A 23,802-nucleotide genomic window follows, 5' to 3' on the forward strand; every position below is an offset into this window, starting at 1 on the left:
GCTTAATTCAGCTCAGCAAACCATTTCGAACCATATTTGGAAGATAGGATTGGTGTGGAAATATTTAAGATGGGTGCCACATGAATTAAGTCAGAAGAATTTGGATGATTGAGTCGTCATATGCACATCTCTGCTTGCTCAGAACAAAATTGAGCCCTTCTTGAACTGAATGATAACTGGGGATGAAAAGTGGATTACCTACAAAAACATCGTAAGGAAAAGGGCATATCGTGAACCTGGAAAACCTAGCCCTTCCACCTCTAAACCAAATTTGACTCTGAATAAGAGAATGTTGTGTATATGGTGGGACATTGGAGGACCAATACATTATGAGCTTTTAAAACGGAACAAAAAGCTCAATTCGGAGAAGTATTGTCAGCAATTGGATAATTTAAAGACAGCAGTCCAAGAAAAGAGGCCCGTGATGTTCAATAGGAAGAACATCATACTGTATCATGATAATGTCAGGCCACATGCTGCTTTGGGGACTTGTCAAAAAATTGCAGAACTAGGCTGGGAAATATTGTCGCATCCACCATATTCCCCGGACTTAGCACCCTCTGACTATCACTTGTTTTTGTCCTTACAAAATGTTTTAAAGGGCAAAAAATTCAAAAATGAAGAAGATATCAAACAAGCACTGGTTCAATTTTTTGCATCAAAAGATAAAACATTTTTCAAAAATGGGATATACAAATTGCCCTCAAGCTGGCAAGAAATCATTAATAATAATGGCAATTATATTATTTAATACAGTTTATTGATGATAAGAAAAATTTGATCTTTTGTTTTATTCCAAAAAGACAGAACTTTCTGGTAGACCAGTATATATTTTGGGGGGCTGTTATTCAACCCAGTATAACCTGCACAAGTAAAAAAGTGACTCCTAATTTATATACCTCTGCTCCAGTCTCTAGGAATGTTTGAGAAACACCCTTCAAGGCTCTCCTCTATACTACCTTTTCACTGCAGTGGTTTTCCCAAGAGGATGTTATTTATTCTACATTCAACCCCATGACTCCAGGAGATTCTATGGATTTGGAACCTCTTGAGGTCCCCAAAGAATCACTCTGTCAGGAGGGGCACAGAGCAGCCAATAAAGTTTGACAAAAATTTAGGGGCTGATTAATCAAATTTTTATGTAAAAATGGTACCTTAAATGTATTAATTAGTAGTATAAGCAGGAATGATCAAGAATAAAACCCAAGTATTTATCTTGAGGGGAGCATTGGGTATCTGGGAAAAAAAAATGGAAAACTCTATTATAAAGATAATAGGACAGCAAAAAGCAAATCTCATCTATTTTGTTATTTTGCCTCAAACTGTCTCTGAGGCTCACAATAACCTCTTTCTATCATCTCATCTCTTGTGCACCTAAAAATCAATGTGGGTGTTGTGTTTATTCTCCGTGTCACAGTTTGCCAATATCTGCCCTACTTGAACTTGTTAAGCCTTCTAAGAGTGGAGGAATATGAGGGGGTGGAGTGTAAGTAAGGACATTATTTGTGCTTTGGTTCCAAAGAACACAGTGGCCCTCTCATGCCCTGCACAGTGGTCAAGAAAAATCAGGAACAGCATTCTCTAGTCTAGAAGAGTGGCCATTGATTTGAATATTAAAGCAGAACTCTTCTAACTTAACCACCTCTTTCTAGTCCCTTTGTAGACTTTTTATTCAATGTATAATCTTTCCTATTAGTTAGAATACTTTTAATTGTCATCACTAAAAGACCCAAGTAAAGGTTGTTTATAAAACAAGAGGTTTATTACCTCTTATAACAACAATTCTTTTTTTTTTCTTTTCATTTTTCTGAATCTGGAAACGGGGAAGCAGTCAGACAGACTCCCGCATGCACCTGACCGAGATCCACTTGGCATGCCCACCAGGGGGCGATGTTCTGCCCCTCTGGGGCGTTGCTCTGTTGCATCCAGAGCCACTCTAGCGCTTGAGGCAGAGGCCACAGAGCCATCCCCAGCGCCCGGGCCATCTTTCCTCCAATGGAGCCTTGGCTGTGGGAGGGGAAGAGAGAGACAGAGAGGAAGAAGAGGGGGAGGGGTGGAGAAGCAGATGGGTGCTTCTCCTGTGTGCCCTGGCTGGGAATCGAACCCAGGACTCCTGCATGCCAGGCCAACGCTCTACCGCTGAGCCAACTGGTCAGGGCCATAACAACAATTCTTGAGGTGTTGATTAATTTAACAGCTTAACGTTAAGGACCCAGGCACTTTTTGGCCTTCTTCCCTAACGTGACCATGTTCACTCTGTGGTCTCACGATGGCTGAGGCAGAGTTAGGTGACATGTGCTGCATGAAGACAAGGACTGGTTCCATGGGTGTTCAGTCAGTACACTTGCACAGAACTCCAAGCTCAGAAGAGTGCATGTTTGGGGGATAATGCTCTATGTTTGCCATCTTAAAAGTCTTAAAATTTTTACTTTGAATGTGTCTATTGTAAGTGAAGTCAGATGGGACAAAAAAGAATGCAACAAGCACCTGGAGCCTTGACTCATGTGTAGCCTTGCCTCACCACATAGGTTGGGCAAGTTACAGACTCCTGGCCCTTGCTCAACAGCTACTGCCACCCTTTGCCTGCGGTGGGGGATTGAGCACATGTACTGGGCGAGTCAGGAGAATGTTGAAGAAAGAAACAAGGATCTTTACATTTTAAGTGTCCACTGGGTTCTACAAAGGATATAGCTGGCCCTAATGCAAAGTTCCAGCAGAGGAAACAGACTTTGTGCCTCTTTTCTCTAGCAAAGAAAGTCTTTGTTTCAGATATTCCCAGTAGATTCTAATTCTAGAATAGTTCAGTGTTAAAGCATATGCCCATGCCTACACCAATGATGGCTAACGATTGAGACTACAACTCTGATTGGCACAGTCCAACCGAGATTAACCTTTTGACCAGGGATGGTCTCCACCCCTAAACTTCTGGCAGCCCTAAATATCAGAACAAAGCTAGAGATTGCAAGCAAGAAAAGATGGGAGTGAGGGTGAGTGAAGAGAAGAAACGAGGTAAAAACATCAGCATTGTCTGTCATGCTATTCTCTCCATGATTCATTTCCCTTTTCCTCTCTAAAAAGGCCATAACAATCCTCACACATAACCTAATCCAATGCTTTTCCACTTCTTTTAGCTGTAGAACTTTTCAAGTGAAATTACACCATGATTCTCAATATCAGAGGACATTGAGAAAAATAAAAGGGAACTACTCTGGTAGAAATGAATAAAAGTTGCTTGGATCCTAACAAATTAGGAAACCACCCAAATAAAAGTCTATGAAACCAATTCAGTGATGTCTACTTAGGTGCTGTGCTCTGAAAATTCTTTCTGTGCTACTTACATTATTATTTTTAAGGTGCCAAGAACATCCTCAGAACTGCTGTTCAGTCAGACCCATGTGCACTGCTGCTTAGTTTATTTTTTAGCTGAAGTACATTTTATTTTCATGGCATATAAAATAAACTAACCCCTCGGGAAGTGATATTATAACAATGTTTTGTTTTGTTTTTCAGTTTAATTCTCATCTTCCCTAGGACTTAGCATCTCACCAACCTTCACACATTTGGCTCCTATACCTTATTTCTGAAGCACCAGAATTACATTAAAATCCCCAAGTGTCTGGCTTGATTGGCCGAATGTTACTTGGCAAGAAACTGAGTTGAAAATTGATTTTGTTTTCTTTCCACATCACATCAACCTCTCAGTTGCTGGGCAGGGAGGTTTTACATCTTTCTTTAATCATTGTCTGAGATTTTTATACCAAGTGTTCAGTACCAACACTCAGGTAACTCCCACGGAGGCCCAAATGCAGCCAGCTGAGGATGTTGGGAGAGAAAATCCTAGCCTGACTGTACACGTGGGCCTTAGGGAAAACACTTGGCAACTTAAAAAGCCTCCACAGAGTGAGTCCGACCACCTCCACATTCCACCCACCGCTTAAACATAAAAAACTCTTGGACTGTAAACCTCACCCCAAAAATACACACTGTCATCCACAAAACTATCAGAATACAGTATACCATAGATTTTTTTTTCTGCCAGAATTCTGAAAATTTTGAGAGCCTCAGGCCAGAGCCTGAGGTTTTCACCACACAGACTCCACGAGGATTAATTCAGCCGCGTGGGAAAGAGAAGCTCAGATGGGCCAACTGCTTCACACAAGTCAAATAGCTGGCTGGTGGGAGGGAAGGGGAGGGAGACACCTGAGAAGCGCGTGCTACAGTGTCCTGCTGCCTCCTGTCTTCCTCGGGATCCGGCTGGTGCAGCTAGGCCTGGCGCACTGAGGCTTGGCGTTTTGTACAGTGTCTGCCAAGGTTTCTTAGATTTGCTTTAATCTTACACCAATGGCAACAACTAACCAAAGCCAGTTACCTGGAAGGAGTGTATGAAGAGGATGAGGGGAGCCATGGGTGTAGGATAGGACTGGAAAACAGAAAATCCAAACCCTTAAAATACTCTCTTGCTTTTTTGAACAATACCTTTGTTGTAAAGAAGAGCACAGTGGGAAAAAAATCACACTATTTCCAGGCTGCCAAGCTGCTTTCAGCATTTTGAAGGCATTTAAGTATAGTGGAGATACACGACTTATCTGAAATCATAGAATAACAATATAGGATAATACTCGTGAAAGTGTTCTGTAAATTAGGAAGATTATTTTCTTGCTATTTGGTCCAAACTCCTCATTTCTGAAACCCAAACAGGTTGAGTGACTTGCTCTGAATTATATGACTCATAGAGCAGACCAATGTATTTAAAAAAAAAAAATCCAGAGCAGATTTTTGTTGGGTTAGTTAACTTTTCCAAATATATTGCTATGCGTATAACATTAGTTAGAATTTGTCTAGTAACTGACATAACTTACAGTAAGTGGTGGATGGGAGTTCTTTGAAATAGTCATTTTTCCTGTAGCTTGGATCACTCAGGTGGTTTAGAACTCATAGACACCAAAAATTGTATCGTGTCCAGTCAGCATCTGCCTGAGTTTTCTTCTAAGACAAAGGGACGGCAATAGTCAGAAACTGGTTATGGGCCTATGACCTAAAGCTTGGGGAGGCTTATTCATGTTGTCCTTTGAAGGACATTTAACTAGCCATGTGTTGTCTGCCTCCTTGGCACTCTGGGCTACTCCAGTGGTGTGTAGTCTTGGCACCAGGCCATCGGGTGGGGTGACAAGTCTGGGAAGCAATCACAGCTTGAATAAAGAGGATGAGTCACAGAGAATTAAAAGTCTGTGTTATTTCATTGTTTATCTTAGGGAGAGTGATAATGGGACAGCAGGAAAAAATTTTAATCAAGGAAAGGACTACTTTATAAAGGAGTCCTTCTATGATCTTATCATTTAAAAAGTAAATAATAAAGGTATAAACATTTGGCCCCCAGTTTTACTACTAACATGGTATAAAGTTGGTATAAATTGAATATAAGTATCTTTTTGACCAGCTATTCCTTGGCCATAACCTGTATTCTAGTCAGTCCTCCAACCCACAGGATTCTATTACAGAGAGAATGGCATACTTTTTTGGTAAAGGGCCAGATAATAAATATTTTAGGCTTTGAGACTATATGATTTCCTCAGCATTATTCAACCTTACCGTCGTAGAGTGAAAACAGCCATGGACAATTTGTAAAGAAATGGGCATTGCTGTGTTTTAATAAAACTTTATTAAAAAAGAACGAAACAAGAAGCTGATTGGACTTCGCCCTTGGAGCCACAGTTTGCTAGCTGATAGTTTCTTCTAACAGTTCTGAAGTTTCTGGACTCTATAGAGAGTGAGAGGGCGGATATTAATGGGTTTGTGGAAGCTTTAAACCTGGAAGAGAGCCACTAAGGGTAAAAGAAGGAGGCAGAGTTTTATGCTCATTCTAGCCATTTTTAGGAAGCTGGGAGAAGATCATATTAATGGTCCACTGTGGCTCCCCTAGGATTTAAAAAGTTTCCAAAACCTCTGTGTGTGAGAATTGGTAGAACTGCTCTTCTTCTCATATTCTGCATGTTCTTTCCACTAAAGATAGTAGAAATTATTTGAAGGGAGTTTCATCTACTATCTCCATCCTACCACCATCTTAAAAAATGAAACTTCACATGGTTATAGATGCCAACAAATAGTATTTTGGGCTTATACCTCAGTGTCTGGTTAAATATAATTTTGGCCACTGCAATGTAATTTGTAGGCATGGAGACATATGGCGTGAATGGCTCGTGCTCTTGCGCGTGTGTGCATGCGCTTGTGTTATTAATGTAACAGAAAACAATACCATCTGACTAAATGGTCGGCTCAGGGCCAGATGCCAATCTAACTGAGACAGGCACACAAGCGAACAAGCTAACCTCAGCCTCCACTTCCTCCGCCTCCAAGAATCTATTAAGACTGAAAAGAGCTGTTTATCATCCAAGAGGGGACATGATGCTAAAGTGCACATTCCCCAGTGTCAGAATCACAGCAGCTGCAGCCAGTTGAAATGACAGTCCCTGCTACTGCCATGCCCAGCACACCCCAGAAGTCAGAGGAGGAAACTCCTCAGATCTTCCGGGATGTTAAGCCTGGGGTAGGAAGTGGAACAAAGCACTAATTGTAGAGCCATTCAAGACAGCTGTGGGGAGGCAGAAACTATCTGAGCCATTCAGATGGCAAAGGGAGAGCCCATATTCACTGGTGGTAAACTTTTCTCTAGTTTGCCTCTTAAATAAAGCTTAGGGGGCGGGGAATGAGGTGATGTAGAAGAGGGTTTTGATCCATGTTGCTGAAGAGGCAAACATTCCTGGGCCTCTGAAGTTTGCCAGTTCTCCCAAACACTTGCCTATATAGACAAAAAGTGAATTGTTTACCAAGTGAATAGTATTTTTAAATTAAATATATATTAAAGAATTTTTCAAACATACAAGAATATACTAAAATGTATAACAAACAACTGTGCAAATCTACTATGCGGATCTATTGGGTACTACTACATTTACCATAGTTGTGACATTTTTTAAAAGAAATAAAATTTTACAAATCCAGCTGAAGCTACCCATTACCTTGTATCACTCTGTCTCTTCTTTCCTCTGCTCTGTTCTCAGAAGTAACTCTAGTAGTTTCTAAATTTTCTGTGTATCTTTCTCAAGTATATTTTATACTATTATTATACATATATAATAGACATCAAATATCTATATACATATTTTGCATGTTTTCTCTTTTTACAAACATAGTATTTTATACATATAATTTTTAAATCTGCATAGTTGTACAAATTATATTTTTGAGAACACTTCTATGTTGGTTCAAATATTCTAACAACTGTATAGTATTCTGTTCTATAAATACACACAATAAAAAAAGACATTCATTAAATATTGAAAAATATTTGAGTGTCTCCTGTGTTTCATACTGTTTTATGTTCTGAGTATGTAAAAGTGAATAAAATAGGTAGTTTTCTACCTTCATGGAATTGACATATAGTGGTATAGATAAACAAACAAATAACAGAAATATATATATATACACATATATATAATAGATATAATTTATATATAAATATATAATAGAATGTCACTGTGAAGTGAATACACAGCAAAGTAAGAGGCCTGGCCAGGTTGCTCAGTGGATAGAGTGTCCTACTGGAGCACTGAGGTTGTGGGTTCTATCCCTGGGCAGGGCACATACGAGAAGCAACCAATGAGTGTACAACTAAATGGAACAACTAAATGAAAGACCAAGTTGATAGTTTTCTTTCTCTCTCTCTTTCCCTCTCTCTCCCTTCTTCTCTGTCTCTCAAATCCATAGAAAAATTTTTTTAAAAAAGTAAAATGGTACAAAATATAACAGGAGATGAGACTTTGAAAACCTTTCAGAGGAAACCTTACTGAATTGGAAAGTTCCAAATGGGACATTTGAATGCTTCCCAAGTTTTTGTTATTATAGACAATGCTCTAGTCATGTTTTTGTTTGTTTGTTTGTTTGTTTGTTTTTAGAGAGAGGCAGGGAGAGAGAGACAGAGCGATAGGAACATGGAGCTGCTCCTGTGTGTGCCCTAACCAGAGATCAAACTGGCAACCTCTGAGTTTCTAGATAATGTTCCCAATCAACTGAGCTATCTGGCCAGGGTGTATTTTTTTTTAATTATTGATTGATTTTTTTAGAGACAGGAAGAGGAAGGAGAGAGAGCGGAGGGGAAAGAGAAGCATTCATTTGCTTTTCCACTTAGTTGTGTCTTCTTTAGTTGCTTCCTCCATGTGCCCTGACTTGGGATCAAGCTTGCAACGTTTTTGTTTGGGGACGATGCTCTAATCGGCTGAGCTAACTGACCAGGGCCATGTTTCTTATTTTAATACAGGATATAAGCAATGTTGTAGTCATGTATTTTGACCCCTCTGCATATCTCCTTGTGAAAATGAAGGCACAAATTCCTGCGGAAAAATGCTCAACTTAATTCCCACATAGGAAATAAAAATATGTGTATGGCATATTTATGACAACAGATGAGAAACCTCACTGCATGTCCAAAGGACATTCCAAAGGTGCTTCTTTTCCTACCTGTCCCCAGGCTTCCAGAATCAATATCTCGTCACATGTGACCCAAGCACAGCACACGTAGGGCTGCCATCTGTGGGAAGTCTTGCTCTAGGATGAAATTCCTGAGCAAGAGTAGGTACATGTTTGACCTTAGAAGGTAATGTCAAATACATCTGCCCCAAAGTGGCTCTACTAATTTGTATTCCCCTTCCAGCTAGTGCAACAGACTTTCCACTTCACCATGTCTATGTCAGAACTTGGTGTTGGGAATTTTTAAAATTTTGACAGATCTGTTTACTTTTACATGTTTCTAGTTATTCATCACATTAAACATTTTTATATGTTTATTAGCCAATAAAGTATCTGCAGTTTACTTTTAATCTACAGACATTCTACACTTTAATGGAGCAAAATTTGGCAATGTTTTCCTTTATGGTTTACGTATTTTGTCTTACAATTCCTTTTTCTGTCTTGAGGTCATATAGTAGTTTTCTATAGTTTCTTATAATAAGCTCCTTGTTCATTTTGAAGTTAAAACTTTCCCTGGCATTGATTTTCTTGTATCCACATAGTGCGGTTTGTCTGATTTTATTAGGACTCTCTGCCTGATGACCATTGACTGAATTGTCTTATGTTCCCCACGGACTTGCAGGCCAGCTTCATAAACACGCAAGCCTTCCTTTTGCAGCATATTCTCCTCTGCTTGAGAAGAAGGGGTTTGGAGTGACAACTGGCCCAGAGGTTGTCTGATGGCCTCAGAATGAGCTCTTCACTATCTGACGCAGCAGTAGCAAGAAACCTGAACAGTGGAGGAGTGTTCTCTTCATGCATTCATAACTGTGGTAATTAAACTTCGAAGAGACTTTTCTTTTTTAACTCAGGACCTATTTAAAATTTTGTGAATTAGTCAAGCCAAAGTTCCTGTGCTATTATCACGAGCTCCAGCCTTCTGAACTTCAGTATGAATCACCGTCAAGATCCAGTGTGTGCCCTACAGTTCTGCACAGACTAGAGCCAGCCATCAAATTTCATATATTGAGAAATGTAATTAGTTGATCTGCCATAAACACGCTTTATCACATAGGGTGTTTTGCTTTGTTTCTTGTAAACTGTGAGACACATGCATTATAAACCTCAAATATTATTAAAACGTTTATTTGTTTTTTAAACTAACTTGGCAGAATAATACTGGAATTAAACCAGAAATCAACTTTCTGGACTTTAAAATGGCACAGATCCAGACCAAGATTCAGGATGGAAAAATAAAAACCCTTAGCCATTTGAATTAACAACCACAACAATAATAAATTAGCAATTTGAAGAAAAACTTTATAAATAACCTTATGGTAGACATTTCTTTGAAGGGAAATACTGCAGAAATGCTAACAAACAAAAAGAGAGAAAATCTATCTTTGATGAGACACTTGTCAGTTACCACAGAAACTGCTTCTACATATGCCATACCTTTCAAATTTACCACAACCTCAGAAACATTATTAAGGGTGAGGAACAGTGATTTACAAACCTTGATAAACGTGCCAATGCTGTAGAGCTGGTAAGCAGTAGGTCAAGGATTCAGACTCAGGTATATGTTGCCCAGTGTCTTTGCTCTTCCATTTTCTACCATGGCTTCTGGTTCTAGCGCTTGACTGTGTTGCTCTAGGAAGAATCATTTAAAGAGCCACATTAATTTCAAGACCAGGGATCAAGGTCCAGTTTGGGACTGGAAGGGTGTGACTTCTCTAAAGCTGTCCAAAGTCTGCTTTAAAGTGGACCGAGCCTGTGGCTAACCCTCAAACCGCCCACCCTCTGACATCCAAACATTGTCACCCAGAGTTGCACAATGGGCATCCATTCCATATTACAAGCCTTGTGATCTCTGCTGCAGCAAGTATGAGGCAGCAACTCATAACCTTGGAATTATTTTGATATTTCTGTTGTGAAACAATAAATATTTACACCAACTAAGAAAAAACAAGATAATAAATAAGCCCTTCAGTTTGGGTAAAACTATGTATTAGAATTAGAAATACTTTGAGTTTTAGAGCTTTGGGGATTTCAGAATTGTAGCCATTCAATTGTGTACCTGTTTTGTTTGAAAATATTGAATGTTCTAAAAAAGTTGGAATAATACTTTGGTGTTGACAAAACTTTTCAAACATTATTTTACCCTCAGAGAAACAATGGGATATATTTTTTTCTATTTTATCACCGAGGCTGCACAAGTTTAGAGAACTTAAGAAACTTGCAGAAGGTTACATAGCCAGGGAATTATAAAACTGGTGATGCTTTTATCCTCCAACCCCTTATAGGAGGAAGATCTGATAGAATATGTAGGTTCTTGTTCCAACTTGACTCCTTCCTACTGTGGGACTTCGCCAGTCCCTTGAGGAGGAAAAGGCCAGTCTCCTTTTTTCTTTTACTCTCACAAAACTATCACACTCACAACACTTCTTTTTTTGTTTGTTTTATTTTTATTTTTTTCCCTCCACAAAACTTCCGACACCAGATATTTGGGGATTTCCCTATACCAAGCAATTCTATGACTTTGGCTGGGTGTTCCACAATTTAACTCTATTCTGACACTATCCACCTAGAGACAGGACCGGATCCCACAAGTTGAGGACACAGGCTCAGTCCTACAAGGCTGGCCTACACTTTTGCTCCTGCCACTTCAGATGCCAACTGCAGGGCCAGGTTGTATGTTACCTATGCTTCTGATCAATCTACTAAAAATCTGATGTTTCCACAACCCCTTCCTTCAGTTCAATTAATTTGTTAGAGTGGCTCACAGAACTCAGGAATGAGTTTACTTAGTTTTTACCGGGTTATTATAAAAGGATATGAGAAAGGAAACAGATGAATATCCAAGTGGAAAAGATGCATAGAGTGAGGTACATGGGACGGGGCATTGTTGGTCAAATAAATTTGTAAATAATGATATATATGTTTGCTCGCTTATAGTTTGCATTGGATATGGAGGGACAGGCTGTAAGCAGGCAGGATTCTTATAGACTAAGGCTTAGTTTTAAGACTAAGCCTTTCCCAACCTTTTCGATGTAGGGTGGTGCACTCTCAGAGGAATCACTTATGCTTCAGATAAGTGACTTTGTATCAGAGACTTCCTTGTTTGTATATTGGATTAAAGCAGGGGTTGAGAACCTATGGCTCACGAGCCAGATGTAGCTATTTTGATGGCTGCATCTGGCTCGCAGAAAAATCTTTAATAAGAAAAACATAACGTTAAAAATATAAAACATTCTCATGTATTACAATCCATTCATTTCCTACTGCTCATGTTCATAGTTGTGGTTGGCTGGAGCCAATCACAGCTGTCCTCCGGGACAACACAAAATTTTTATTGGATAATGCATAACATACACAGGTTGCTGTGAGGTCAGGAAGTAAACTTCCCTCCTTTTAATCAAGTAGTCAGCTAGCTAATTGCAGAAACCCTTTTGATGAAGAAGATGGCTAAAAGAAAAAAAGATGAGGAGTATCATACTTTTCAGCAGGAATGAACAGAGGAATTCACCTTTGTGGAGAGAGCAGGTTCTGCAGTGTGTCTAATATGCAATGATAAAATTGCATTGATGAAACGGTCAAATATAAAGCGGCACTTCGACACACGCCATACTACATTTGCATAGAAATATCCAGCAGGGAACAGCAGGAAGAAAGCATGTCAAGAGCTACTGTGCAGAGTGCAAGCTAGTCAGCAGCAACTCCATGTTTGGACCTAACAAGGTGGCCAGAATTCCGCTAGCTTTGCTGGTGCTTTAGCAATTGTGAGAAACAGAAAGCCATTCACAGATGGGAAGTATGCCAAAACATTCATGCTTGATGTTGCCAATGAACTTTTTGATGACTTTTCAGATAAAGACAAGGTAATCAAATGAATAAAAGACATGCTTCTATAGGCAAGAACTGTTCATGATTGTACCATCATGATAGCAAATCAAATTGAGGCAACACAAGTGAAGGACATAAATACAGCACCATTCTTTTCTTTCATTTTGGATGAGTCAACAGACATAAGCCATTTATCCCAGTTTAGCATGATTGCAAGTTATGCTGTCAGTGACACACTACATGAGGAAAGTCTTGCTGTTTTGCCTATGAAAGAGACAACAAGAGGGGAGGATTTATTCAAATCTTTCACTGAGTTCACTAAAGAAAAAATTCTACTGATGGATAAACTTATTTCAGTGTGTACTGATAGTGCTCTGTGCATGGTGGGGAAAAACAGAGGATTTGTAGTGCTTCTTTGTGAACATGAAAAGAGACCCATCCTAAGTTTTCACTGCATCCTACACCAGGAGGCACTTTGTGCTCAGATGTGTGGTGAGCAGCTTGGTGAGGTGATGTCGCTGGTCATTTTGGGTGTCTTTATTGTTGCCCGAGATTTTAATGATCGCCAGTTTAAAACAGTGCTGGATGAAGTTGGGAATAATTATTCTGGTCTGCTTCTGCACAGCAATGTGCATTGGTTGTCAAGAGGGAAGGTGCTCAGCCATTTCACAGCTTGTCTGAGAGAAATCTGGACTTTTCTTGAAATGAAAAACATCGAGTATCCTGAATGAAGATTTGGAAAGACTTGCACAACAGCAAGCAGAGTTGGCAAGCAAACACAAGTGGGGAGAAATGAAAAAACTTCAACCCGCAGACCAGCTGATTTTCAAAACTTGGAACGCACCTCCCATCACATACCACACACTGCAGCATGTGAGTATTGCTGTACTGACAATGTTTGGCTTTACCTATGCACGTGAGCAGTCTTTCTCACATCTAAAGAACGTTAAGACCAACCTATGATCACATTTAAAGGATCGAAGTCTCAACGCCTGCATGAAGCTTAACCTCACCACGTATCAACCAGACTACAAAGCTATCAACAAAACCATGCAGCACCAGAAGTCACATTAATGGTAAGAAGTACTTTATTCATCATTGGTTAGTGTTGGTCAAATAAGTTTGTAAACATGATATATATGTTTGCTCGCTTGTGACTTATATTGGGTGTGGGGGACAGGCTATAAGCAGGCCAGGTTGTTGTAGCCTGAGGTTTGGTTTTGGGACTAAGCTTTTCCCCACACCCTTGACTGATTGTATGATCTGGGTGGTGCACTCTCATGAGGAATCCAATTATGCCTTGGATAAGTGACTTTGTATCGGAGGCTTCCTTGTTTGTATATTGGATTAAGGGATTTTGGTTTTCTACACTATAAAGTGGGACAGACCAGGAGCTCAGACACACAGTTCCTGCTATCATAATTGCAGGGGCTCCCCTGATCCCTTGCCCTTCATGGGAAGAGCTGGTTTTCTGCTTTTCCCTTGTCTTCTTTTGTGGTTTGCCTGTCTTGGTGAGACACCAATAAATAGGATGGCCCCCCATCCTCTGACTCCGCCATTTCTTTATCGTCTGCCCGAATCCAATGGGAACCTGCATGTGAATGGTCACGATGGCGGCTCCTGGCCTTACAACTGGCGTAGTTTCCGGCAGGATTCAGAGATTGGTATGGAGCCACCACCCTTGATGGGTGGGATAGAGTACTGGTTGCTGCTCTGGCTCCCCATGGCTGTCCTTTTAGGGGCCATGGGCTACATGTTTTTTACTCAAGAGGAAATTGCCCGAGGTCAAAAGCTTCAGCATGAATTGCAAACAGAACGGCAGAAAAGGCTGGAATTGGAGCGAGCACTGGAGAAGGAATTACGGGTTCGAGAGTTGCAGTTTACCCTGGAAGCTGAACGTCTTCACCGGCAGTTGTTGGAGAAACAACTGCGGATTCAAGAGCTCGAGTCTCAGCTTCTGGCCAAAAGCCAGCAGCCACAGGAGCCTAAACGGTCACCAAAGGAGCAGCAGCATCCGTGCCGGTGGATTGGCTTTGAGTCAGCGGGAGCAGGCGCTTGCGACTCCTCTTCTGAAGATGAGAAGGCTCAGGCTGAAGCTGCCATACGCACACTGAGAGCCCGACCAGTTGTCGCCAAGAAGGTAAAAACCCAGCAACAAAGAGTCCCTCAGGGGCAGCCACAGCCTCCTGCCCAGGTAATGGAACACTCTGTGGTCCGGCCCTATACCCAGGCAGAGCTGATGGAGTTGGGGGCACAATTTAGGCAGAAACCTACTGAATCCCTGGTAGCCTGGTTACTACGATTATGGGATATAGGGGTGGATGGCATCATGCTCTCCGGAACAGAGATGGAGAAATTGGCCGCCATTACCACACACTCTTCCTTGAGGCAGCGTCTTCAGAACTGCCATGGCAACCCAGGAGACCATACCCTATTAGAATGGGTGATGGCTGCCATTCGTATGGTCTGGCAGAATGCTGGAGAACTGCCGGGGGCAATGAGTCGGTGGCAGTGCTACAGTGAGTTAGTAAAGGTCCTTCGAGAACTCGGTATGAAGAATGCTGTTTTCAACCCTGGGTCTCGTGGGCCAGACGAGGAAGTGTTTACGGCCAAAATGAGGGAATTTGTCCTTGCTAGCGCCCCATCAGCCCTTTTTGGGTCACTTGTGGCTATCTTGGGCCCCTATGTGGGGCAGCCCATCAATGCAGTTACACAGATGGTAGCAGATTTGGGAGAGCTGGAGGCCGCTCGGGATCATAAAGCAGTGAGGGCTGCTGCCTATGTTTCCCCCCCAACTAACAAGGGAAACGGGCCTGTAAAGGTTACCCGAATGCAGATGTGGGTAGACTTGATTGCGGCTGGAGCAGATAAGGGGAAATTGGATGGCCAGTCTAATAAAATTCTTTTGGAGCTTTGGCGGCAGCTTAAACCAGAACAGAAGTTCCAGCCACTGAGACGAAAGGCCCCAGCAGCTACCAATAAAACGTTTGGTGCGCGCACAGCTCGGTTACAAGATTATATGATAGAGACAGCCGAGGGAGAGGGGAACTCCCAAGACCCATTGTACCAGTTTGAATAGGAAAAAGGCCGAGGGACCCGTCTAACGGGAATGGGCGGGGACCGGAGGCCACATGTGGAACTGGCTATCCACTGGTCCCCTTCCAACGTACAACAGGTGTTGGCCTTGGTGGATACAGGTGCAGAATGTTCCCTTCTCTATGGAAACCCAGAGCAGTTTGCTGGGACCCCAGTGGCCATTGACGGTTATGGGGGCCAAACTGTTCAAGTGAAGTCAATAACTATTCCATTGGGGATAGGGAGACTGCCTCCTAAGCCATATAAGGTGTATGTATCTCCTATTCCTGAATATATTTTGGGGGTAGATGTCTTGCAAGGACTGTGGTTGGAAACTACAGCTGGGGAGTTCCGGCTGCGGATCAGGGTTGTGAAGGCAGTATTGCGGGGACATGCATCACATTCCCCTTTGCAATTACCCATCCCTCGGCGTGTGACTAACACCAAGCAGTACCGCCTGCCAGGTGGTTATGAAGAAGTCACAGGGACAATCCTTGAACTAGAAAAGGTGGGGATCATCCGGCCAGCACACAGTCCTTACAACTCCCCAGTATGGCCTGTGCGCAAAGCGGATGGAACCTGGAGAATGACAGTAGATTACAGGGAACTTAATAAAGTTGTTCCCCCTTTGCATGCTGCTGTTCCCTCGATAGCTAACATGATGGATCGGCTAAGCCATGAGTTGGGGACATACCACTTTGTGGCAGACTTGGCCAATGCTTTTTTCTCTATTGATATAGCCGCAGAGAGTCAAGACCAATTTGCCTTCAGTTGGGAAGGGAGACAATGGACCTTTACAGTGTTACCCCAGGGCTATTTGCATAGCCCCACCTTGTGCCATGGGCTGGTGGCTGCTGACCTGGCTAAATGGAAACAGCCAGAGGTAGTCCGCATGTACCATTATATTGATGATATTATGCTAACTAGTGATTCTCTTTCAGAATTGGAGCAAGCAGTCCCTACCCTGCTATCCCATTTGAAAGCATGTGGCTGGGCAGTTAATGAGAACAAATTACAAGGACCTGGGTTATCTGTTAAATTCTTGGGAGTTGTCTGGTCGGGTAAGACAAAAGTTATCCCTGATGCAGTTATAGATAAGATTCAAGCATACCCTGTGCCCACTACGGTAAAACAGTTACAGGAATTCTTAGGTTTGTTGGGGTATTGGCGAGCATTTATACCGCATTTGGCTCAGTTACTACACCCCTTGTACAACCTTATTCGAAAGGGGGTTCGCTGGGATTGGACTGAGCAGGCGCAAGGTTCATTTGCAGCTGCTAAGAGAGCTGTCAAGGTGGCACAGGCCTTGAATGTGTTTGATCCTGCCAGGCCCTGTGAGCTGGATGTTCATGTAACCTCGGAGGGGTTTGGATGGGGCTTGTGGCAGCGGACAGAGCGCCTACGGCAACCTATTGGATTTTGGTCCCAATTGTGGAAAGGTGCTGAAGTTCGTTACTCATTAGTAGAGAAGCAGCTGGCAGCTGTGTATGCTGCCATCCTGGCAACTGAGAGTATTACAACCACAACACCAGTTACAGTCAAAACAACATACCCTATAGCTGGATGGGTGAGAGATTGGGCAACTAAACCACGTAGTGGTATGGCCCAAATGTCTACCCTGGCCAAGTGGGGTGCCTATCTGCAACAACGCTGTGCTCTTAGCACCAGCCCATTGAGGGCAGAACTGCAGGAAGTCTTGGGTCCAGTCACCTATGCGACCTTAGAGTCAGGTGCAACTGGGGCTCAGGAGGCAGAACCTGAGGTCAGTCCCTACCAGGAGGGGCGGGTGCCCATCCCCGAAGATGCCTGGTATACTGATGGTTCCAGCAGGGGCCAACCTGCCAAATGGACGGCTATCGCCTTCCATCCGGCCACTGAGACTATTTGGATGGACACGGGTACAGGCCAAAGCAGCCAATGGGCAGAATTAAGAGCTGTTTGGCTAGTTGCCCATAATGAACCTTCACCTCTGGTGATCTGTACTGACAGTTGGGCTGTCTATCGTGGACTGACCCTTTGGATTGCTACTTGGCACATTAACCAGTGGATGGTAATGCACCGTCCATTATGGGGTCAGGCCATGTGGCAGGACTTATGGGAAATAGGACACCAGAAGCAGGTGACAGTATATCATGTCACAGGGCATGCCCCTCTAGCCCATCCTGGGAATGATGAGGCAGATACGTTGGCAAGGGTGCGATGGTTGGAGACTGCACCTGCAGGTGATGTGGCACAGTGGCTCCACCGGCGCCTGCTCCATGCAGGACAGAAAACTATGTGGGCTACGGTTAAGGCTTGGAACTTGCCTGTGTCCTATGCAGAGGTACTTGCAGCCTGTGAGCAATGTGCAGTATGTTCCAAGGAACACCCTCGGAGACCACTGGTGTCACCTGGACAGATCCAGAGGGGTCATGTCCCACTGACACGATGGCAGATAGACATCATTGGACCCTTACCAAAGTCAGAAGGGTACCAGTATGCAGTCACTTGTGTAGATACTGCCACCGGGCTGCTTGCTGCTTACCCCGCTCATAACCCTGACCAGAGGGCAGTCATACAGGCTCTGGACCGCCTGAGTGCTGCATATGGGCGACCACTGGTCCTTGAAAGTGACAGTGGTACCCACTTCACTGGTTCAACGGTGAGGCAATGGGCTCAAAAGCTGGGGGTGGACTGGAAGTACCATGTTCCCTACCACCCCCAGGCTGCTGGCATCATTGAGCGTTATAATGGACTCTTAAAGCAGGGACTGCGACAGGAGAGGGGCACCGGCTCTCTTACTGGATGGACACGCCGCTTATGGACAGTACTTCGGATTTTGAATGAGCGACCTCGACGGGGAAGCCCAGCTCCAGTAGAGGCCCTCCTGCATCGGACAGCTGCCCCTATTCAGTTGCAGATACGCACCAAGGACATTTTACTCAAGCCAGGTTTCGGACAGCAGGGCAATGTGCTCTTGCCTGCTCCAACAGCCCTTCTTAAAGGACAACGGCTTCAATGGACTTGGCCCTGGACTGTACAGGCCCCCCATCTGAGATGGGTGGCCTTGTTGGCACCATGGGGAAAGGGGTTAGAGGTGGACCTCCAGTTAACTCCTTGGGCAACCAGCACCTGGCCACCTAAGGTAGAAGTGTATTATCCCTTGAGTGCTCAAGGGGACAGCATTTTGAAGGGCACCTTTGTAATTTCTTTATGGCCAATAATGAGTTCCCCTATTTTACTACACATAGAACCAGCAGATGCTGGTGTATTGGCCAATAAGGTTTGGTATGCCCGCTCAGGGCGGCCTCTGGTCCCAGCTACAGTGCTGTCTGCAGACAAAACTCTGGCCTGTATTCTGCCAGAGGGAAAGGATTTGCCTCTCTTGGTGCCACTGACAGCTCTCTCATTTCGCCCATAGATTTGATCTGTTAATCCTATTGCTGTAGTTGGTACTATTTCTGTTTATGCAATGTATCCCACTCCTTGCACAGTGACCATCATGGAAGATGCCTGTGGTTTAGATTGTAAAGCGAGCAAAAGGGGTGGAATGTTGGTCAAATAAGTTTGTAAACATGATATATATGTTTGCTCGCTTGTGACTTATAATGGGTGTGGGGGACAGGCTGTGGGCAGGCCGGGTCATTGTAGCCTGGGGTTTGGTTTTGGGACTAAGCTTTTCCCCACACCCTTGACTGATTGTATGATCTGGGTGGTGCACTCTCATGAGGAATCCAATTATGCCTTGGATAAGTGATTTTGTATCGGAGGCTTCCTTGTTTGTATATTGGATTAAGGGATTTTGGTTTTCTACACTATAAAGTGGGACAGACCAGGAGCTCAGACACACAGTTCCTGCTATCATAATTGCAGGGGCTCCCCTGATCCCTTGCCCTTCATGGGAAGAGCTGGTTTTCTGCTTTTCCCTTGTCTTCTTTTGTGGTTTGCCTGTCTTGGTGAGACACCAATAAATAGGATGGCCCCCCATCCTCTGACTCCGCCATTTCTTTATCGTCTGCCCGAATCCAATGGGAACCTGCATGTGAATGGTCACGATGGCGGCTCCTGGCCTTACAGTTAGCAACAGCATAACAATGTTATTAAAAAGAATTCAGAGACTTATTATACTTTAAAAGTGTTGGTCTGGAGTGACGTCACGGAAATGGCGCCGTGAACAGCGCGTCCGACAGCTCTCCCCTAAATCACAACAAATTTATCAACTAGAAACAGAAAAATTTATCCTCGGAGCATTCCGGAGTTCCACACAAACTGATAGCGAAAGGACTGTTATCACTTGAATCTGAGAGACGAGGGTGTGGAGGAATCTACCACAGGGACGTTCTTTCAAACCGCAAGGAAGTGCGCCTGTGGTGAGTCAGCCCATATACTTGGGAACCGCAAGCCCCCGCGAGCCGCCGCCGCGAGCGGCCGCCACGAGCTGCCGCCATGAGCGGCCACCACGAGCAGCCGCGCGCGCGCCCGGTCCGGTTGAGCACTGCTGACGTTCCCAGCGGCCCAAACACTGCGAGTGGGGGTCGCCGGCCACCGGTGCCCGGAGCACCCCATTCGCGCGAGTGCCTTGGGCATTCCACGCGCCCAGGATGCCCTGCTGGCCCGCACACCCAGGGGGCTCCATTATCCTGTGCCTGGTGCCGGCGGGGCGAGTGGGAGAGGCTTGGGAGATTCTCTCCGTGGGCGGGGCACCTCACCCAGCCATTCAAGCTAACAATCAAGCATTGGGGGAGGGGCGCGCGCAGGCAGCCTAAAATACCTTCAGAAACACAGCTGCGACCCAATCACTGAAATTAGCTTAACCCATGAAATCTGTGCACCCTCGGTTCTAATTGATAAGATCTCTCTCAATTAAGCGTTCCAAGACAAGAGGCATGATATTTTTTAGTGCCTCTCGCTAAAGGGGCGGGGGCAACTTCTGATTGATAGAGCCTCCATATTCAGGGATAAACGCTAACAAGAAGGAATTGGCAGATAATAAGGTCTATACTACACTAGTCGTAAGCAGAGACTAGTGCCTCTTCTTCCCTGCAAAAACAGGCTACAAAGCGTGGAAAGCCTGGGTTGAGAGGTCCTACTAAATGATAGGCGCTGAACAGTCACCTTGACAACAATTGACAACCACCCCCGCCTGATTACACTGGAGGCCCTGACTGTCAGAGCCTTTCCCAAAGCCTTGCACTGAGTGGGGATAGAGTGGGGATTTCCCAGCTCTTTGAGCCTCTTACTCCCCAGGCAGAAGCAGTTGCAGCCTTATAACTGGATCACCAGGCTGCTAATTCAGAAAGGGGGGACTAGGAGAGAGACTCCAGGAAAGCAAACTCTCTCATCGTTGGACCCTGCAAACGCCAACAAGCCTTTACTTCCAGCAAGACTAAAGCCAATTATATGACATTGCCATAGAATCCCATCAACTGCAAATCCCTACCTAAGAGTGACACAGGGGCAGAGCCTGGGGTACAGAGTCACCGACCAGGAAGAGGGAGAGAAAAGAAAAAGGAAGAAGTTAACCTCTCAAAATCAAGAAAAACCCACAGACTTTACAACTTGATCCACTAATTTTTTTTTTTGTTGTTGTTGTTGTTGTTTGTTTCTTCTATCTTTTTGCCTTTATTTCCTCCACCTCGGTCCTTCTATTCTCTGCCCATCTTATGCTTCCCCTTTCTTGAACTACACTACCCATGAGTGTTGCATTTTATTTTTCTTCTTCATCCTCACCCTCCTTTAAGGTTATACTCCAAAACACGTAACTCTAACTCTCTCCTCTTTTTTTTTTTTTGTCTTGCTTTATTTTGTTTTTTTCTCTTCCTATTTTATTTCTTCCTTCGTTTTTCTCTTTTTCTTATTTTTTCCTTTCTATTCGTTTTTTCTTTTCTCATTTTACTTTCCTCCCATATAATCCTCAATCACGAACAAATTAGTTAATTTGGGACTCAAGGCTTTTTTTTGGCTTTATTTCTCTTTTTTGCTTTTGTTTTTAGTTTTTTTTCTTGTTTGTTTATTTTTGTGGCATTTTGGGTCCTCCCGACCCAAGGTCTCCATTGTATTTAGTCTTCGCTCCACTTAATACAACAGATTTTTACTTATTATTTTTATTTTTTCTTCTTTATTTTTCTTTTTTGGTCCTTTTTTCTGGTTCCCTCTTATCACTCTCATTATATCTCTTAGTTGACCATCACATACAAGCAAATCATCTTATGCTTGTCTAAGATTTTCTTCCTTTTTATTTATTTATTTTTTTTCATTTAGTAGGTTCCTACTCCCTTTTTTTTGCCCCTTGAACTCTTCACCCCAAATCAGGCCCTCCATTATAGGCACGATATTTCCCTGAGGAGGGGAGAGGAGGGAAAGAGAAGAGAGAAAAAAAGGGGGAAATAATAAATTATTACTGTTTTTTTTTGTGGGGTGTTTTACCTTTTTTTTTTTTTTTTTTTTTTTTACTCTTTATTAATTCTAATTAGTGCTATCAATAAGACCACACTCAGATGCCGATAAGAAAGAGGAAATCGAATATTATGGATACAAAAGAAAGAGAGGTAACACAAATAGATGGGGAAAAATCTATGGAGAAAAGACTTAACATATTGGAAGCCTTGGAGCTAAATGACAGAGAATTTAAAATAGAAATCTTAAAAATACTCAGAGATATACAAGAAAACACAGAAAGGCAATATAGGGAGATCAGAAAACAACTCAATGAACACAAAGAATATATTACCAAGGAAATTGAAACTATAAAAACAAATCAAACAGAAATGAAAAACTCAATTCACGAGCTGAAAAACGAGGTAACAAGCTTAGCTAACAGAACACCCCAGATTGAAGATAGGATTAGTGAAATAGAAGACAAACAACTTGAGGCACAACAGAGAGAAGAAGAAAGAGACTCAAAAATAATAAAAAACGAGAAAGCCCTACAGGAATTGTCTGACTCCATCAGAAAGAATAACATAAGAATAATAGGTATATCAGAGGGAGAAGAGAAAGAAAATGGAATGGAGAATATACTCAAACAAATAATAGACGAGAACTTCCCAAGCCTGTGGAAGGAACTAAAGCCTCAAATTCAAGAAGCAAACAGAACACCGAGTTTTCTTAACCCCAACAAACCCACTCCAAGGCACATGATAATAAAGATGACACAAACCAATGACAAAGAAAAAATTCTCAAGGCAGCCAGGGAAAAGAAGAGTACAACATATAAAGGAAGGCCTATTAGATTATCATCAGATTTCTCAGCAGAAACTCTACAAGCTAGAAGAGAGTGGACCCCAATATTTAAAGCCCTGAAAGAGAGGAACTTTCAGCCAAGAATACTATACCCATCAAAGCTATCCTTCAAGTATGAAGGAGATATAAAAACATTCACAAATACAGAAAAGATGAGAGAATTTATCAACAGAAAGCCCCCACTCCAGGAAATACTAAAGGGGGTTTTCCAACCAGATTCAAAGAACAAAAGAAAACAACACCACAAGTAACAGCTCCACCAAGAACACAATAAAACCAAACTTAAACTGTGACAACAAAGGAAAAAAAGGGGGGAGAGGATGGAGATTAACAGTAGCAAAGGATGATGAAGGGCAGAAATACTTATAAGATAGGGTACTACAATGAATATGGTAGGTACCCTTTTCATTACTTAATGGTAAACACCCTTAAAAAAACCACCACAAAAACACTTGACTTAAAAAAGGTAGCAACAGAGGAAAGAAGTATGGAACACAAACAAACAAAAACAAATGATAGAAAAACAAAAAAGAAGAATCAAACTAGATACAAAACTAACAGAAAGCAATTTATAAAATGGCAGTAGGGAACCCACAAGTGTCAATAATTACACTAAATGTAAATGGATTAAACTTACCAATAAAAAGACACAGAGTAGCAGAATGGATTAAAAAAGAAAATCCAACTATATGCTGCCTACAAGAAACACATCTAAGCAACAAGGATAAAAACAAATTCAAAGTGAAAGGCTGGAAAACAATACTCCAAGCAAACAACACCCAAAAAAAAGCAGGCGTAGCAATACTCATATCTAATAATGCTGACTACAAGACAGAAAAAGTACTCAGAGACAAAAATGGTCATTTCATAATGATTAAGGGGAAGTTGAATCAGGAAGACATAACAATCCTTAATATATATGCACCAAACCAAGGAGCACCAAAATATATAAGACAGCTACTTATTGACCTTAAAACAAAAACTAACAAAAATACAATCATACTTGGAGACCTCAATACACCGCTGACGGCTCTAGATCGGTCATCCAAACAGAGAATCAATAAAGATATAGTGGCCTTAAACGAAATACTAGAACACCTGGATATGATAGACATCTACAGGACACTTCATCCCAAAGCGACAGAGTATACATTTTTCTCT

This window comes from Saccopteryx bilineata, chromosome 5, assembly GCF_036850765.1.
Source record: "Saccopteryx bilineata isolate mSacBil1 chromosome 5, mSacBil1_pri_phased_curated, whole genome shotgun sequence".
NCBI classification, from domain to species: Eukaryota; Metazoa; Chordata; class Mammalia; order Chiroptera; family Emballonuridae; genus Saccopteryx; species Saccopteryx bilineata.